The 18846-nt window shown below is 39.3% G+C and overlaps 1 long non-coding RNA gene across 1 annotated transcript in view; it reads left to right on the forward strand.

Annotated features, from left to right (window-relative positions):
- Positions 1-18846, forward strand: part of LOC109858508 — an 84799-nt gene that overhangs the window by 16342 nt on the left and 49611 nt on the right. The window contains exon 2 of the long non-coding RNA XR_002250622.1: positions 9993-10103. This is a non-coding gene — a long non-coding RNA (uncharacterized LOC109858508). The remainder of the gene's footprint in view (positions 1-9992; positions 10104-18846) is intronic.

Raw genomic sequence — 18846 nt, forward strand, 5'->3', positions numbered from 1 at the left:
TTTTTTTTTTTTTTTTTTTTTGGTTAATTAAACGGAGCAGATTTTTCGGCAAATTAATTACGCCAAATTGAAAATCTGCTCCCGCGCGCTTAACTTTGCTTAACTTTATAATAAGATGAGAGACATATTAATTGATTAATAATAAACTTTAAAAGATTTAACATCTGCGCACAATTCGATTCGTTCGACGCAACTCTCTAAACTTTGCTACAAATTATAATTATAGGTTTAATACAGTATCATATTTTGAGTGGCGGACTTATAAAAAATAAAATTGAATTAATTAACTGTAAAATAATAAAAAGCAAAATTGTGTAGGAAATTATTATCTTTGCCCGGAGAGCGTAATTAGCTTTTAACTGCCCGAAAAACAAAATAATGTGTAATATCCTTCGTGTGCTAATGTAAATTTCAATTTTGCACAGCGCGAAAGCGACCGACGCATTAACCTCGCGGTAAGCTGCATTTCCAGCAGCTTTAAATGCACTTTGTTGCCGCGCTTTAACGTTTCGAAACGGCCTTAACGCGCGACGACGCGCGACGCCACGTATCCCGGAGACGGAAAAAGAAGAACGCAGATGAGATCGGCAGGCGGAGAAGAGTTAGAGGGCAAGCTTTTGGCGAGTTTTCGCGGGAGGATGAAAAAAAAAAAAAAAAAACTTAAATGCGCCGCGTGATAATATCGACGACGGCGGGAATTTTCGTTATCCTCGCGTGCGATCGTCGCGCGTCCGGGGACGGTAATTGGCTGGGAGAGAGCCGGGTTCGCGCGCGCACGATATGCTTTCTAATATTTGTACACTTTGATTGGAGTTTGCCCAGACGGGGTTCAAATTAATTACACACTTTTTCCCGCACATCCCGCATTTGCCGTACGCGGCTGGCGATCGCGCAATAACGCGAAAACACGTCGGACGAGCTTCTCGTCGCGTCGCGATGTAGTACGACATTTAACGCAATGACATTCCCGGCGTTCGCCTATTTGAGAGAGAGAGAGAGAGTCTGACGAGAGTCCCGTTAGAAATTGTTTACGGCAGTACGAGAAACGCGTTAAAACAAACATTTGATGTTCGATGCATTTTAATGTCCGCTCGCAGTTTATTGCAGCTTTACAAACTGCAAAAGTTGAGTTAGATAATTAATAATAATTTTAAGAGTAACGTGTCTGTAAAAAAAAAAAGAGTTATTTTTGTCACTGTCGAGGTTCAAGTGATACGTTTACACATTTGCATAATTCAAATATTATATAAATTGCAAACTTACAACATAATGAAACACACCCGCGCGATTTACATCTTGTTCGTCGAAGACAAGATCAATTGTTTTTTTGCTAGTTTTGAATCGCGTAACACTCGCGCACGTAATTTGCTTTTACCGTCTATGGGCAAATTTATTCGAAACTAATTGATATTAAAATACCTACACGTATAAATCTCGCGCGTATCAAACACGCTCAATCGTGTTTAAAACAACACTCATTAATTGCGAAGAATTGCCGATGTGGCAGAAAATTTCTGCCGCGTCATATACGTTGTTTTTTATACGTTGCGCACGCACAACTTTATGCACATGAACGCTAATATCGAGCTACAACAAGTTTTTATTACGACCACGACGGTGGGCTTCTCCCGTCTCACGTCACGTTGTTCACAAGTTTGTTTTGCTACATTCATTCTTTTTTTTATCCGCACTTTCTACATACTTGTTTTCTTTCTTGTTCCCGTTCCCGATTCACACGAGCCGCGTATTACGCTCGGTTTTATTTTAAACACACACAAAACTGCGTTAAAAAGGACCGGCTGAAAAAAAAAGAAGAGAGAGACCTACTTTCTTTCCGTGGCTTTAAAGAAAAGCTCGGCTTCAAGTTCGACCTCGTAACTCGCACAACCGCCAACCATCGCCAGCCACCACCTCGCTATACTAAAATCTCACTTTTACGACGGGACGCGAGAGAAGAGGTGACGCGAGACCTTTACCGTGCAAAATTTGGGACAGCCAAGTGGCAGAGGAGGAAGAGAAGGAAGAGGAGAGAATGGAGACTGGAGATCCTAACTTAAATCCAGAAGTGATCATTTTAATAGGGCCAAATTAATTTCTCGCGAGAATGCGGCGGCGACACTGCAGCCGGAGGGGCTCGCAACGGGGTCGGGCGGGTGAAGAAAGACGGGGAGGAAACGTGAGAGATCGCTGAAAGCTCCGAATGGAGCGCGTAAGAGAGACGGAGAGAGATGGGGAGGAGGAGGGAGGGGAGAAGAGGGTGGACGAAGAGAAAGGGAGGATCGAGGGTTGCTCCGGGATCGTGGGGCATAGATTATGAGATGGGTGACATTCTCTGACATTTTAGTAATGTCGCCACCGTCTAACCCAACCCGGTCCCGCCGTTGTCCCCTCCCTCTTTCCTCCCCTTAGCCGGTGGTATTTGGTACCCAAGGGGCATGCGGGCATAGTTTGCCACGCGCGGCCGTGGTACAATTCGCCCCGGCAAGTTTCCGCAGCTAATTACCATATAGTGTCTTGCCTCTCTCCCGCCTTCTCCTCTCCCGCGCTTCTGCCACGCTCACTAGTCGAAGTCCTTTAATACATACATGTTCCAGCAGCTGCGCACAGCTGCGAGAAGCGGTCAATTTTGAGGTGCGAATGCGATTGCGAATTACATTTGCAACCGCGCGTTGGCCGCCAGAGATCTACGACGAGAGGTCGGTGCAACGAAGAGAACGCAGACCGTAGAGGATGCGGAATGGATTTAACTACCGCAACACCACGCTCGAGAAATTTACAGCTTCGATTTAATTTTATCGCTTGTCAGATAAACAAAGTTTATATTATGTGTAACTTGTACACGTGTGTGTGTGTGTAAACACAGGTTACTAACACTTGTTTTATGGCATTGCTCGGGGTAACGCAATGTCCGCTATGTTTTCTTAAGATTGGCGTCTTTACACGAAGCACATCTCCTTTATGGATATTTAAGACCGAGAAAGAGAGAAAGAAAGAGAGAAGCGCGCTCGGTGCTAAATTTACAATCGTTTTTCTCGCGTCCTTCGATGCCGTGTTTCGCTCCGATACAATCGTGACACCGGCCTCGATTGGGCCGGGGGTCATCTATTTCCTTCCGCGACTTCTCCGGCTAAAAGACGACAGTGAGAGATCTTTCACACCCTCGCTCGCTCGCGCGCCAGCCAGCCCCGGATATTCACCATCGTGTCGCGTCTCCTTCCCTTTCATTTTTTTTCTTTTTTTTTTTTTTTTGCGCCGTCCGTCCATTGTGAGAACGCGCGTCGCTTCTCAGCGATCGTATTTACATACGCCGCATCATAATAGCGCGGGAGGGGAGGAAGAGGTCGCCGCGGTTGAACCCTTGAAAATTTTCTCTCGCGAGAGCGAGCGTTAACGAGTGGAGACGATCTCGCGAGGTGCGAAAAGAAGAAATGAATACGAAATTAATAATATTCCACACGAAGAGAAAACGCAACGCCATGCATTTATACGCGCTCGCCGGAAAGCCCGTCTTCTCGTCTCTTCCTTCGTCTCTGTCTTTTCTGTGTTGCCGCGCGCGTTCGCGCATCTTCTCTCTTCCTCTTCCGCGCTTCCTTTTCTTTGCGAGCAACCTCCGACCTTACGTGCGCTTCGTCACGCGATTACGCGCGAAGAAATGCGCGCGACTAATATCTAACAAAATCGACAAATACATTTGTGGAAAAAAAAATTTGTAAAACTTTTTTCAACGAATATTTATTGAAAGCTCTTTGGTGTCAAACTAATCAAAAAATAAGAGTATTAATTTACATGTACTACATAAAAAATATGTATTTTGCATCCAATGTTTGGATTACATGTAAATTAATACATATAATAGTAATTCAGGTTGAAACCAATTTGAAAATTCATATCAAATGCTTAATTTGCATTTCGTTTACATAAATAACTTCTCTTATCTCTGTGAAATTTAAAAAAATCTATTGCAAAAAAAAACACCTTGGCTGGGAGTCGACTTTTTGCATTTCGTATAGTCGCCTTAAATGCACCTTTGATAAAAATTGTAAGAGAGAGAGAGAGAGAGAGAGAGAAAGAGATAAATATACGGTTGTGTGAAATCGTAACGTAAAAAATTGAAATAGTTTTAATAGGAGATTTGCATACGTTTGCTATTCATTTTTGATTCACGAATAACGCTTAAGTGATAATGCTTAGGGATTACATCTACAAATGTTTGCATATTAAGATCACCGTGTCAGAATGCTGCTTGTGCATGTTTGAATGTAGGTCGTATCGATATGATCGAATCGTAAGATGTGGTTGGAAATATCTCGAGATTGGGAACATATCGCGTCTTCTATGATTATCTGGAACTTGAAATCATTTCTGTCGTACGAAACTTAAATAACGATGAGAGAGAGAGAGAGAGAAAAGAAGAAGACCGAAAGAGGGAGAAATCTTCCTAAATGTCACCATTATTGACTGGCACTTTTCGGCCATCTGTTTTAGGTCGGGAACGGATCTTAGCGCTTGAAGTGTTCTTCAAAGTAGTTAGCAGCCATCTTAATTCCGAGCTTGACACCGAAAAGGTTGCAAGTGCTGTATTTTTAGAAAATCGCCCTTATTTGCCTTTCATGAACAACACCTCAAGTGCGAAAAAAAGTGAAGAATATTCTTCTGAATTTGTGTCGCATATAAATATGAAATGATTAAAAAAAGAACAGCAGTTTATTTTAAGAATTTGTTCTTTTTTATTTTCTTATTTCTGCGAATATTGTGTGTGCGTTTTTTTATATTTTTTTTTAAGAGCAATATTTACTATTCGTGCACACATTTTCTCTTTTAATATCCACGAATTTTTTTTTTTTTTATCTTTTGTTATTAGAGAAAGCTCGAAATTCTGGAATAATTAAAAAAAAAAAAACAAATGCATATCGTCGATTTTATTGACAATTAAATGCATCCTGCAAGTAGTCGTCAACCTTCGCAAGAAGAAATTGCGCGCGAGAGCGGAGTTAATAAATAGAGTCGCACACGGCGTGATGGCGTATTTCACGTATTTTCATCGCAGTCTCTTAGGGCACTGTAATATAGGACTGAAAGGGATGAGAGGCTAGAGAGGAAAAGAGAGAGGATCCGGGAGATAGAGCCGAGCAAGAGACGAGTCTCGGAGACTCTCGTAAGTAGTTTTATTAAGGGGTTCCTTTCGGAAAATCGTGGAGGACGGTTGAATATACATCTGTCGAGATATATGTGATATCGATTACCGTTTGGATTCCCGATATTACGTCGTCGGTCTATCTGCGCGCGCGTGTACTTCCTTCCCACATACAACTATCATCGACAGTTGTGCTCATCGCTATCTCTTTCAGTCTGCGTCCACAGGGTGTCTACCAAGTGCCATCCTTAATGTTTTTTTCACAGATTTCAATACAACGTTTATTTACTATTTTTATTCGATACTTGAAATTTTTCTCACATTAAAACAAATATTTTTTTTTTTTTTATTAAAATAAAAGAATTACTTTTTTCAATAAATATGTGTGTTATTTTTATATATATATATATTTTTTTTATATTTTATATTTTCCACGCAATATCAAAACACATGTGTTTTATTGTAAAATTATTCTACAAAAAGCGACTTCACAAATTAAAATCGCAAATCGAATAATTTATAGATAAAGACAATTTTAACGAAAGTTTCGGAACACCGTGTGCTTCAGTCTTCTGTTCTCCTCTTTCCACCTCATCCATCTTATTCTGTCTTTCTTCATTCCTCTTTCTCACTCTCGTCCGCGTGACTCTCCATCACGCTCGCAGACTCGTACATGGGGAAATAGTATGTACATAAGAACGGACTGGAGCCCGCAAAATAACTTTCAAGCACACACACCGTACGTACGTAATGGTGTATGCACACGACGCACTCAGAGAGAGAGAGAGAGAGAGAGAGAGAGAGAAAGAGAGAGTGCAACTTGAGTTTTAAATTCTTAAATAATAAAGAAAGACACATCGAGCATCAAGTTGAGCTCGAGTCATACATAGTCACAAATAATGTAAAACGGCAAAGCATTTGTAAAATCTCATACAGCATCATTACATTCGCATAATAATAATTCAAACATTTAAAGAAAACTAGAAAAATGAAATTTACGATGCCCACAAGTTGTTGATGTTTTTTTTAACTTGCAATGTGTGATTGAAATAGCACGCAATTGTTCGATGGGACAGCATTTCACGCAGCGAAATTATTTTAAATTCGGCAAATTTAATAATGCGATAGGCGTTTAATAAACCGAACGAATTACGTCGATAGACAAATGAATGAATGAATGAATGAATGAAAATTTGAGGGAATAAACTAGAACGACCTGTGAAAATTTGATTAAGCCAAGCGGCGCCGGAGCGTGACAGCTGAAGTCCGGTAAGAGTAATTCGGGGATAATGTGATCACAAATAGGAGCACCTACTACGAACTACGAGCGTAAAATAATTTCGGAGGAAAGCGCGTGACGTATGCATGTGCGCATACGGCGGAGTTGCGCACGGGGTGAGATATGTACTCTGACCCCTTAAATAACCAAAGAATGCGCGTCGTGTGTCACGTGTGCGACGTAGAATTTAAGCGAGCGTACACTCGACACTCGCGAAGAAGCCGTGTTATCTTAACTCGCAATTCAATTGTGCAAAGCAAAATGATTAACATTTATAAGAGAGAATATAAAGAAAGAGAAGCAATGAAGAGATAAATATATAAAAAAATCCGCGTGCTTAAATATTTAATTCCAAATTAATAAAATATTGATTTCTGTGTTTGCGCAAAACATTTAAACATCAATATCTCTGTTGATATATCAATATCGGTTGACTCTCTTATTGATTCTCGATGGTTTATTAATTTGGAATCGAATCCACGAAGCCATCGCCACATATTTTCTACACTTTTTTTTGATAATTTTCAATATTTATTTAATTGCGCAAGAAAAATTAGCACAAAAACAGAAAACTATTCAATTTTTGCGCTTTTATGCGGAATTATAGAAAACGGCTTCTTGATCAAATATTCTTGTATTTTTGAAAGCGTTTTAACTAAACTTTCGAGTTAATTAGCTCTTGGATAATTGACTCGCGAATAATTGATGACGGCACATCGTGTGTATTGCAGCTTCGTGAAAAGCTTTCGCAAAATTCCAAATTCCACACCACGTTATAAATGTTGCAAACGCGAATATCCGAAACGGGTAACGCCGGTACCCTCGGAAATAGCGTATGAACGTAGTGACGTCGGGTGCGGCGTATTTTTTTGACCCCTTAAATTGCCAGGAAGGTACGGACGGTCGTTTGTTAGCCGCCGCGTGTTATCGCCGCCTTGAATAATACAGTCGGTGTGTTGTACGAAAGTTATGCGCTTACACCCTTTAACCAAATTACGCTTTTGCGAGGGTTTGAACGTTTACCCGATAGAGATATAACCGGAGATAAACCGGTAGAATATACACGTGCAGTTACGTTGTCGTTTTTGACTCGCTAATAAATATTTCAATCATTCTGTTCTGGGCGCGAGCTGCTAATTTTTATCGCGATATCGCGCGATAGTACGAGCGCGTTGTTTTGCGCGAATAAACTTTTTTTTTTTGTTTTTGTTTTTGCTAAAAATTCACTGTACAGTTAAAAGAGCGAGAGTCGGTATTAAACGCTTTTTGTATTTTCAATTTTTCTGTTACTCACTCGCTGTAAAGCGCCACAAAAGCCGAAATTGCGTCGAAAAAAAAAAATAAAAAAACTGCTTGCGCAATATAAAAAACGTTTGCAACGAGTTGAACGCGTACCTTCGAGATATCGTTGACGTTAAAGAATCACTTGTTCGGTAGAAGAGATAAAAGCACAGTCCACCTTGTGCGCGCGGTGTAAAACAGGACAAGGTGCGAAATGGGCCACGGGAGAAAAATACCAGGGGAAAACCGTGCTACGCCAATGTCCGCGCGCAAGCCAGAGCAGCTTCGTCTTCGGTCGGTCGGTCGTTCGGTCGGTTGGTCTATCGGGTTTCGATAGTCGTAAAATCTTTCCCACATCCGTCTTTCCGGTCTCTATGTGCCCCGTCATTTACCTCGCCGTCTACGATTTTTGCCCTAACAGAAGTAAGACTTGCGCACTAGCGCAAATCTCGCGCGTTTTTACGCCTGTGCTTTCGCTTAGGTATACGTTTAAAATCAATGTTCAATGCGCATACGGCTTCCTACGTCTCGCACGAGCAGCTGTAATGTGTGCACACTTTTACGAGGGGATCTCACATATATATATATATATATATATATATGTACGTGTGTGCGTACGTTGAGAGATCTTAAGCGTATTTATACGGGGTGTACTGAGAAAAAGTGAAGTCGCGAGGAGTCGCGGAATCAAATCGGAATCAAAAAGTAACGCGTAAATTCACGTGTTCTAATCATATCAAAATAATCCGAACGCGACGTAACGGATATATTTTACAACCATCAGAGAGGATTGTGGGTAATACGGTAATATTTTTTTGCATAAAAGTTCCCGGCATTCGCGATTACGATTCCGCGCGATTTTAGTATCAGTTGTGGTATTAACAAGGATATTCAGTTGTTTTTTTTTATTTTATTTTTTTACATTTGTCGTTGAATACTGAGAACGTTTAACGAATTCGATATGTGCGGCGCTCCAGCCAGGTATGTATGCCAGGAGACAATACCGTAATGAGCGCCTGAATCGAATACTAATGTGTATGGCGGAGTGTACATGTAGAGAGATCAATAAATGTTCTCAGTGCATGTTGTTCGTTCTTTGCGTCAAACACAGATACACCGCAAATTGACGCGCTCCCATAAATCAGATTTACGATAAAACCGAATTCGTTACATTATTTACTAAAACTACGTACGATATTTTTATTTGAGTTCGAAAAACATCGTTGCTACTATTGTAGCACACATTGTTGTGCGAATAATAACTGTTAAATTTTCAACGTCTATAGATATAAATTTAACATCTCTGTGTGTTTTCTCGTTCGTTATTGCAAGAGAGACACTCGTCACAAAGTTCTATTTGTCTCGCACGTACCGCTGATTGCGCGTATATTTTTGACTCTCGCAAAATACATTCGAAACATATTTACGCGTAATTAAGAAAGTTAAAAAAAAATTAGCGTTGCGCGGATCTAATTTGGAGAGTCAATCGCTCTGGTCCGCCGTCAAATTGTCAAAAAGGATGTAGCTCGCAAAAGCGACGCGAACTCGCGTTATCGGTTAGATGACATTGATGCAAACTACATTAACTTTATTTATTGTAACAATAATTGCAAAATAATTCAGTGACGCAAGATTAAAAGAAAAAAAAAACTATTCGATCAAAGTTATTTCAAAATTTTTTCTAACCAAGTTTTTTTTTTATCTTTTGTTTTTAATTTTAATTCCGCGAATATGCGATTTTGCATTAAAGATTCCAAAATTGTTTATTTTTTCACCGATTATATTGATCAAACGTGTGTGTTATTACGCGAGTTGTTGTCGATTCGTCGCAAGATTGGTGAAATTTCGTTAACGAACCTCCTCCGTGTAGTTGACCAAACTTTCAATAGACGTGCTGGTGATACAAGCTACGCGCTCTGCGGAGGCGATGGCAACAACAAAGTTTAACGACATAGTTACACGTGACGCATGAGAGCAGTAATTCCTGCCACAACGACTGAGTTCAATACTACAATTTGTGAGAAAGATTTTCACTCGAAAACTTATATTAAAATATATTATCGAAACTTGTTAATAAAATCTATAAAATTTTATCTGCGCGTGCTCTTATACGAAAATAATTACAAATGTCAAATCTCACGATATATGTGGAAGATCGACGAGATAATGCTTTTTTATTTTTATTTATATATAAAACTTACTCTATTTTCTAAGATATATTTTATCTTTTTGTTATAACCAATCTTTGACCGTGAACGAAGTTAAATTTCTTAACCCTATAATTCTTCTTTATTTCAGAATCGATATTGTTGCTGCAACTGAACAAGAACACGGCTTCGTGTTTTTATGAAGAAACAAGCAATCGAGGTCATGATTAACACTTCGTCGGCTTCGAGCCTGTTGTCCACGGTTCGTTGTTACGTAAGATTACATTTAATTCATTCAATTATGAATGCGCTTCCATTTCTGCATGTGATTCTGCAAACAAATGTGCATAACTCATGTGCACAATTCGTACGGGGTGATTGAAAAAGTTTTTAAGTAAAGTAAGTTTTCCGGACATTTTTTTATTAAAGAAATAATTATAACAAAAGTATTTATACATGTAAAGTTGGGAACTAATTGTGTTCAAAAAAACCACATCTTAAAAAATACTTGAAGATTGTTACGTTTAATATTTACGTGTCTGGTAATTATTTTTAAAATAAATGTCCGTAGTAAATGGCAATATTTATCTTACATACAATGAAAACTTTCTTATTCTTTGGTTTTCTTAACAAAATTTATTATATAATTCGTCGACAAATACATATATAGCTGCGCGATTCACACGCGTGTTCTTTGTTCAGAGAAAAACTCGGTCACCCTGTATACGCTTGTGTATGCGGGGCCATTGTTACGTCGGGTTTTAAGTTCACGGCCTCTTGAGACGTTTCGTAGTTCCGTGGCTCTTTGTCACCTCTCTCCGTACCATTAAAAGACATTCCGCGGAACATCGCGGGAGTAAGATAACCCCCGTCGCATGAAAGAATTTTATTCTAACGATCCGCACAGCCAAACTTTTGTGCGCAAGGAGATTCGATTGAATCGAAAGACGGCTCATTCGAGAGAACTACCAAGTCGTTTAACGGCGCTAAATGGCGGAATCGTGCTGTATTATATTTCCATCCACTGATATTCGCGCCGAACCGGGAGACTCTCCGTATCAATCACAATAGACGCACCCTCCCCTATTTTATGCAATTCTCGGGACGTCGGGATGGGACCCTAAAACTTCTCGAGAAAGTCCTCGCGAGAGGGTGCATTTCCGCAAAACTTTCCGATCGCCGCAGGGTGCAGAAATCTTGCACCCTCGCCCCTCGCTCTATTTGCCAAAAAGGGGATTTACTCCCTTCCACTTCTCATTCCCTTTTTTTTTTTTTTTTTTTTTCGAGCGCAGTTTGGCTCTTCAGATACCTATCGCGTTTCTTTCTCCGGCCTTCGCCACCGTCGGGCTCCATCAACGCCTGTCGTTCAGCCCGCGGCGTCGCGTTGACGAAAACAAAAGTGATTAGATGAAGATAGAGCGGAGAACGAGAGGGCGTCCGTAGGGCGGCGAGAGAAAATTACCGAGAGATGTCGGAGCGTTTTGCCGGCTTTTCCAAAAAGAAGACGTACACTCAGTTATTCAACGATCTTTCTCTCTCTCTTTAATCTTCACATTTTTAATTTAATAATTTCGGAAATTGTTTTTTTTTTGTTCTAGAAAATTTCCGTTTTATTTTTTTTTTTTTTCTTATACAAGATGTTCGCGTCATTACTAGGCTGCGTTTTTCTTGCAAATGGTACGTATATTGAAAAAAATGAAAGAGAAAAAAGTTTAGCTGTTTTTTTGTATTGTACACTACCGTAGCTATCTATGCTTTGGTTTTTAATGTGCTTATCGATAGCTTCTCGCACGTACACGCTTAATGTCACTTTTCTTTCATCAATCTCGTCAATATGATTTTTCTCAAAAGACAAATGAGAAAGATTCAACAATTTCATCCTTTTATACACTTCAAAAAACTAACTCGAACTTAATTCAAGTTGGAAAGGGAACGAGTAGATCTCAGACATTTTCGATCTACTGCATTTGTCACGCGGCGCGATATTATTTCCAGCCGCGTCGCTCACAATTTCTCGATTTTTGTAAGATGTCAGATTATTTTTGATCGTCCTCGCGTTGCGTTATCGCAGCGAGCGTGAGAGCGCGCGACGTTAACTACGCGTGTAAGTAATTAAATACGACGAAGAGAGCCGCTCTGAGATTTTTTCTCCTTTCATCACCGCGCAATTTATTATCATTACTGTCATCGTTGCATATTATACGCGTGGTTTGTGTTGTAGGAACGTACATAAGACACTCTACTGTATATACGACACATTACAAAGTGGGGTTCAACTTTATCTCTTAAAAATTGCGACTCTCTGAGATTTCCACGAAAACTTTAATAATCATAAATATTGATAGGTATGTCGTACAATGCGTTTATATATATATATATAACTTTCTATAATCCCCACGCCTTCTTTCAATTACAAAGAGTTTTAGAAACGTAAATTGGCGAACTTTCTTGCCTCGCGCACAATAGATTCGAAGTCGCAGCAACAATGAATCTCGTATCGATGTGAGGTCCCTCTTCGGAATAATTTACGGGCGCTTCTTGCGAAAGCGGAAACCGTGGAAAAATACAGTCGCGAAAAACTTGCATCCGTCTCTCGATTGTTAAAGTCAGCCTGCGGGGCTGACGGACTCCCTCCCCCTTTAGTCCTACTCCTCCTGGTCCTGACCGGGTATTGTCCGGCGCTAACGAGAGAAAACTCACGTCGAAAGAATGTGCTTGCATTCGACGCTGCTTATATAAATATACTTTTTATCTTTCAAAAACTTCGACGGATTCTTTAGGTTATCGTTAGTCTTTTGGAAAGTTTTGATAATACAGAGAGATCTCCGATTTTTGCCTGACAACAAAAATACGCGAGTACAATATCGTAAACTTCAATTTGTAAGAGCGCGATATTTCGTCGTGAAAGACGTTGCAACATCCTTCGAACACGAATCGCGTTTCTTTTAATAATTCGAAATGCAATTTACTATCGTTTTAAATAGAATTAAAGGATCAAATTATTAATAATAAGGAAATTAAAAAATACCAATATAATATAATTTACACATGCACGAAATATCTTTAAATATTATATAACATATGTAAAATATGTCACGTATAAATTTCGCTTTTTGTTAACAATTTTATTTTTCGCGAATTTTATTTTTCACGAGCAAATTGATATAACCGGCGCTGCAGTTGATCGCTAAAGAGAGAAAGAGAAAGCGCGGACTTTCGAGCGTTTAGTTTGCGACGGGAACGCGTCTGTCGACCTCTCGCGCCAAGCGTCGACAATATTCATGGTAATCCAATTCAAATTAATTCTCAGTGGTAGGAGTCGCTCTTCTCATCCGCGTGCATCTGCCTTCTACCGAATGGCATCTCATAACCCGCCCGGAGGAGGTTTGTAACCGGAAGTGACGTGAAATATCGCGCTGCGACGTAATCGCGACCTTCCTTCTCTGCGTCTCTATCCCTCTCTTCTCCCCTCTTTCTCGTTCGCTCTTGCTTTCTCTTCGTTCCATCCGGCGTCGTCGATCCCCCAAACTGGCGGATCTCTCTTCGAGGTTTCTCTAATTGTTACCGCGAGCCTCCGCGAATGTTAATCACGTGGCCGGGTTGAGACAGTAATTCAGCATTACCGTGAGACATAACACCCATTCAGATCCGCGGGCAATACCGACTTGCCTGCCTGCCGGCTTATTGACTCGCGTTTATTAGGTCCGCGCCGTCGTTCGCGCAAGTAATCGCGGTGTAATTGGGAGAGTAATTTGATGGAGGAAATTCAGTATCTTCCGGCGAGAAGAGGGCGCAAATATTCCGAGCAACGTATATTCCAAGGGAACAGTGTGAAGATGATTTTTTACGATCTCTTATTGCTTTTGTACAATTACTCTATTAAAACAAAATGCGTATGAAAAAAATTAATTTTATTTAATTAGCATGTAAAAATTATATAAAATATTATTTCTGAAATATTTTACATAGGTTTACACACTTGTGCGCTGTCGTTTGTTTATTTTAATGGATTTTTGTAGGATAACGGAACCTATAGCATCTTTTCGATAATCGGCACTTATTGATCTTTTCTATTTGTTAACACTTTTTGTCTATAGTTACTTTTTATTTGATAGTGCAATAGGTGCAATAGGTTAATTTAGGTATTATTTTTAATTTAGGTATTATTTTTTTAGATTTAAGTGTTTTTTTTATGACAACATTAAAGTCCTTTAGTTTTTATTAGTTTTTATTTTTATTTTATTTTTAATAAATTATCTCGGGTACATCTAAACAGTGTTCTGTAGTCTTGCTTGTTAGGTCTACGACTCTGTTATTCTTGGTTTTATTTTTTCTTTTGTTAATATTGTCGTACTTGACTAATAAAAATATTATTATTATTAGTTGTGTGATAAAAAATTCTAAAAAAATAATTTGACAAATCTTTACAGTGCCGATCATTAAATATTTTACCCTAAATTGTTTGCACACAAATCGTGGTGTAAATTTTGTATTAAGATTCGGTATTTGTGTTTCGCACGGAACGATAGGTAGGTAGGTAGCAATTTGTTTAACGCTTTGAGCTCAAAGACGAGAAGGCACAGAGAGGCACGCGTCTTTCGCCGCCCACGTGCGGCAACGTGATAGCTAGCAATCAACGCGTCTCTCGCATACGCAACGAACAAAACATAAGTCGGCGTCAATAAACGGCGCTTTCCTCATTAGAATGCCAAACGTTCCGAGGCTTACTTCCGCCGCTTCCTAACTCGGCGCTTCCGCGTCTCTTTCCCTCGCGCTAACATACAAACGAGCGAAGCCGCGTGTACGATCGAAATTCCGCGCGCGTCTTCGTTTGTAGCAGCGGCCGACGCGGTTAACCAGAATGGGTGATTAGCAACACGGTGGTTAAATCGTTAACCGAGTAGTTAACCGGTCGACTCGGGATTATAGTTAACCGGTCGCGCTGGAACACACTTCATTCGTCTCTGCTCGGTTTGCGCGTATATTTCATATACGCTGCATAGAATAAAGCCACCAGATGGTAAAAGGAAATTTGTTACTTAAATTATGTCATATCTTGCTCCGTTTGTGCACATTGTTGATCAAAATTTTTGGAGAAAAAGCTATCAATCAGAAATGTTTATTATATAAAACTAAACTTTGTGCATAATGTACATTTAGTATTTTTATTATTTTTACTCATTCTTTTGTAAATTAAATGAAAAATAATAGACAATGTTTGTAAGTTCTAAAAGATATTTTAAAACTTTTACGAGATGGGGAAAGCACTAACAACCATTAGATACTTTTTGTAAAAGTAGCCACTCTTGTACTTAAGAAATTACTTTTTTTATTAATCTAGATAATCTAGCTACCAGTTTTTGTTTTTTTTTTTTGACAAAAGTTCCTTCTATACTCATCATCTAAAATAGTCCGTAACTCAGTTTTGGAAGTTTGAACATTTTTCCCGGATCTTCTACCTAGTTATTCTCATAACAATTCTATAGGATTACGATCCTGCGATTGGGGAGGCCAAATTGTATTTGTAAGAATCCCTCTTTGTTTCGTATCTAGAAAGTCTTTTCACAGACGCGAATTATGTTTCGGGTCGTTGTTTTGTTGAGTTTAGAGACCTTTGCCATTTAAACGCACGTCTAAGGAAACAACATTTTTTTTTTTTGTTTAAGAATTTTATAACGCGCGTATCTTGTTCAAAATTCTGTTGATACGAACTAAATCGCCGTAGCCAGAGAACTACCTCTCTTATAGAACTACCACTATGTTTCACTGTTGGCATTTTGCACTTTGACAATGCTTTTTCCACTTCTACTCCGGCGGACAGAAATTTGACATTTTGTCTCAAGTAATTTGAACTTAGATATTCGTCACTTCGAAATACTTTTTTGAAATTGTTTTTGGTCTCTCTGCTGCAATGCTCACTGAAGACGTTTCTTCTTATTTCATAATCTGAGAAGTTTTCTCGCGACAATTTTTCTGTGTAAGTTGACATCTCTCTCTTTTCCTCTCTCTCTCTCTCTTTCTCTCTCTCTCGCGCGCAAGCAACATTTAACAGTTGTAAGAGACATGATATTCTCTTTGGTTTATTTAATTTCCAGTTCGAATTTCTGGAAAACAACTTACTTTCTAGTTAGAAAGAGAGAGAGGAAGGGAGAGAGAAAAGTGACCACATTAAAGTGATCTTCAGCTTTTGCTGTAGATCTTGGTTTTCCTCTTCGAAGACGATCTGCTACCGGTCAGTTTGAAACGTTCAATGGTCTGATGCACAGCGTGGTCTTTGAAACTTTACTTTAAAGCGATACTTTCGAATTCCATTCATTATAAAGTAATTACTGAAGATCTCACTTCAAAGTTTAAATCAGCAGTTCTTCTTATTTTGATTGAATTTGTCTTCGTACGCTGAAAACTACGATAAAAATGAATGTTTTCAAAAATTTATTTTGACAGAAAAAATACTTCTCATTTGCGTTTATCATTGACATGTGTGGCACGTGCGATAACAATAGAAACTAAAATCAAAAAGAGTAGCGGCGACTCCAAAAAAAGATACTTATAATGGTAAGTTCATCATATATTTGTAGAAAAAAAAGCTTCACGACCATAGTTCAATTCCTTCAAATTGAACACACACACACACACAATGTTATATTAACTACAACTATCTAGTACCTATTTTACTTTCAAATTAAGAAAAAATATTGATTGAAAAATCGGATATGAAAATAGTGTTACACACGAATATTCTTAAATTTTTACATAAAGTCTCAAATATACGTAGTCTTCTGTGGTCGGTAGCCATATTTAATTAGAATACAACGTTAAACAAAAGTCAGCTTATTTTTATAGTTTGCTCGTTGAGAGATCCGCGTTTGTGTGCGTAGTGTTACGTAATATTCATGTTAATAACACACACAGTGCGAAAAAGCGTGCATGTATACATAGGGCGATTGATACCCGAAACGATGCATAGATAGCGACAGTAATATCACGTTGCCGTTATCGTTGACACGTTTTATTATTCGGAAGAACAAACGTTAAGCGCTGGTTCACCATCGCACGTAGTGCTGACGACAACACCCGCCAAAATATAGCCATTTATGGCATCGACGACACTATTATTCACAAAATTTCTTTCCACCGAATCATTTTTTCAGATTCGAAAATATAAATAGAAATCGCACCAGGACCATCTGACAAATAAAGCGGATGAGGTAGCAATTTGAAGATCAAAAATCAATTTAAAGCGCAAACTGACGCATCGTCAAAAATCACTGAGAGTGTTTATTTTGGAGAGTTGTCAAACGTTACGTGCGATATAATGAGCCAGCGTTTGACATTTTCTTTTTTTTTTTTTTTTGAAAGAATGAAACTTGAAGAATGAACTTGTTAATGACAACAGCAATGTGATATTATTGTTGCTATCTATGCGTCGTTTCGAACACTTATTAATCGTCTTTCGTAAAGCGAACCGTGTTTCAGTGTGGAATCAGGCAGTGCGAAAACACAATTTTCGCTAACGAAGCCGCGAAAGCCGTGAGAAGAAGCGATCGGGGAGCGTCGATTAAATAATCACTCGGAGGTTACTCGGATGAGATTTATGTGGCGTGTCGTCGACACACACGGCGTCGGTGTTAGACAACGGGACCCGCGTGAACAAATGACCGCGTAAACAAATTTCGTCGAGCAACACAAACTCAAGAATCTTATTTGGAACGATGATTGAGAACCGTATCACGCGTTGTTACATCGCGCACAAAGACGCTCGGTGTGTGTTTGTAGAACAGGATCGCGCTAATAGACGTTTTCTATGAGATCGAAATGACGAGAGACAGGATGCCACTCTGGTGGAGGACGAAGGTGACGTGCGCGCGCGGAGAACGCGAGTATAAGAGCGCTAATAGCACTACAAAAGGTGATCTTTATGAGAGAGGAAAAGACGTTTCGCTGGGCTGGATCGTGGGAGGAGAGATGCGCCGGCAATTTCAACGTGAGGCCCGAGTGAGGAATTTCGGCGGGAGTGCGAGTGCGCGGGGAAAATTAAGTGAGAAAGGAAATTACGTCATTTCTCTATTCAGAAGAGAATAAAATCCCCAAGCGCGCGGTGGCGATGCGCTCAGTTTTGTGTAGAATTTATTGTAATCGCGATGTTTTATTTAACTTTTTGTTTTTTATTACAAAACAGTTGACTCGTGTAATTGTTGTATTAGAGTATAAACGATTATTCGCGGATACAGATTTAAAAAATTTGAATTTTGTTAAAAACGCAAAACGCACTCGATTATCGGTCGCGTCTGAATATTCGATGTGTTTGCAAGGTAAAATGGAAAAGAAGGACGGAGCGGCGTCACAACCGGTTAATTTGTCATTTCCTCTGCCTGACATTCCTGCTCATCTGGGTCGTTTCGCACACGGTCGTCGAAGTTTTACAGCGTGAGAGACAAACTTCTCTCTCTCTCCCTCTCTCTCTCTCTCTCTCGCTGTATGCGCGCACAAGGCGGCTGCTACAACATAGGTTTTTTGCACACAGTCGGGAGAAAATAGAAATGCAGACTTTACATGTTCTCTCATCCGTCAAAATCAGTTTTTATTAATTTCGAACTTGCGGTTAAAAGAGTTGCTTTTGAATTTTGACAAACTTTGTTGTTAAGAGACAGAAAATAGCGAATGTGACCGAACGCTAATCCAAATTCTGTGTTTCTGTTAAACAAAGAACTCTTTTTACTTTTTTAAACTTAAGTACGTTTGAGCTCGTCACCTAATTGCGCGGTCACGTACCGTCGGGCGTCACGACAGATGTGAAACGAGCGTGTGCGACTTTATATGCGAACGCATACGAACACGACATGCATCTGACAAAAAGTATGAAGATATCTGAAATTAAATAATTCATTAGAGAGAAAAATTTTAGAATTTTAAATAATTCATTAGAGAGGATATTTTGCGAGAACATTCAACAAAAAATTCTTTTCTTTCTTTATTCATATCAACTGATATAATATGTGACAGAT

The sequence above is a fragment of the Pseudomyrmex gracilis genome, unplaced genomic scaffold (genome assembly GCF_002006095.1).
Source record: "Pseudomyrmex gracilis isolate BER0280 unplaced genomic scaffold, ASM200609v1 scaffold_208, whole genome shotgun sequence".
Classification (NCBI taxonomy): domain Eukaryota; kingdom Metazoa; phylum Arthropoda; class Insecta; order Hymenoptera; family Formicidae; genus Pseudomyrmex; species Pseudomyrmex gracilis.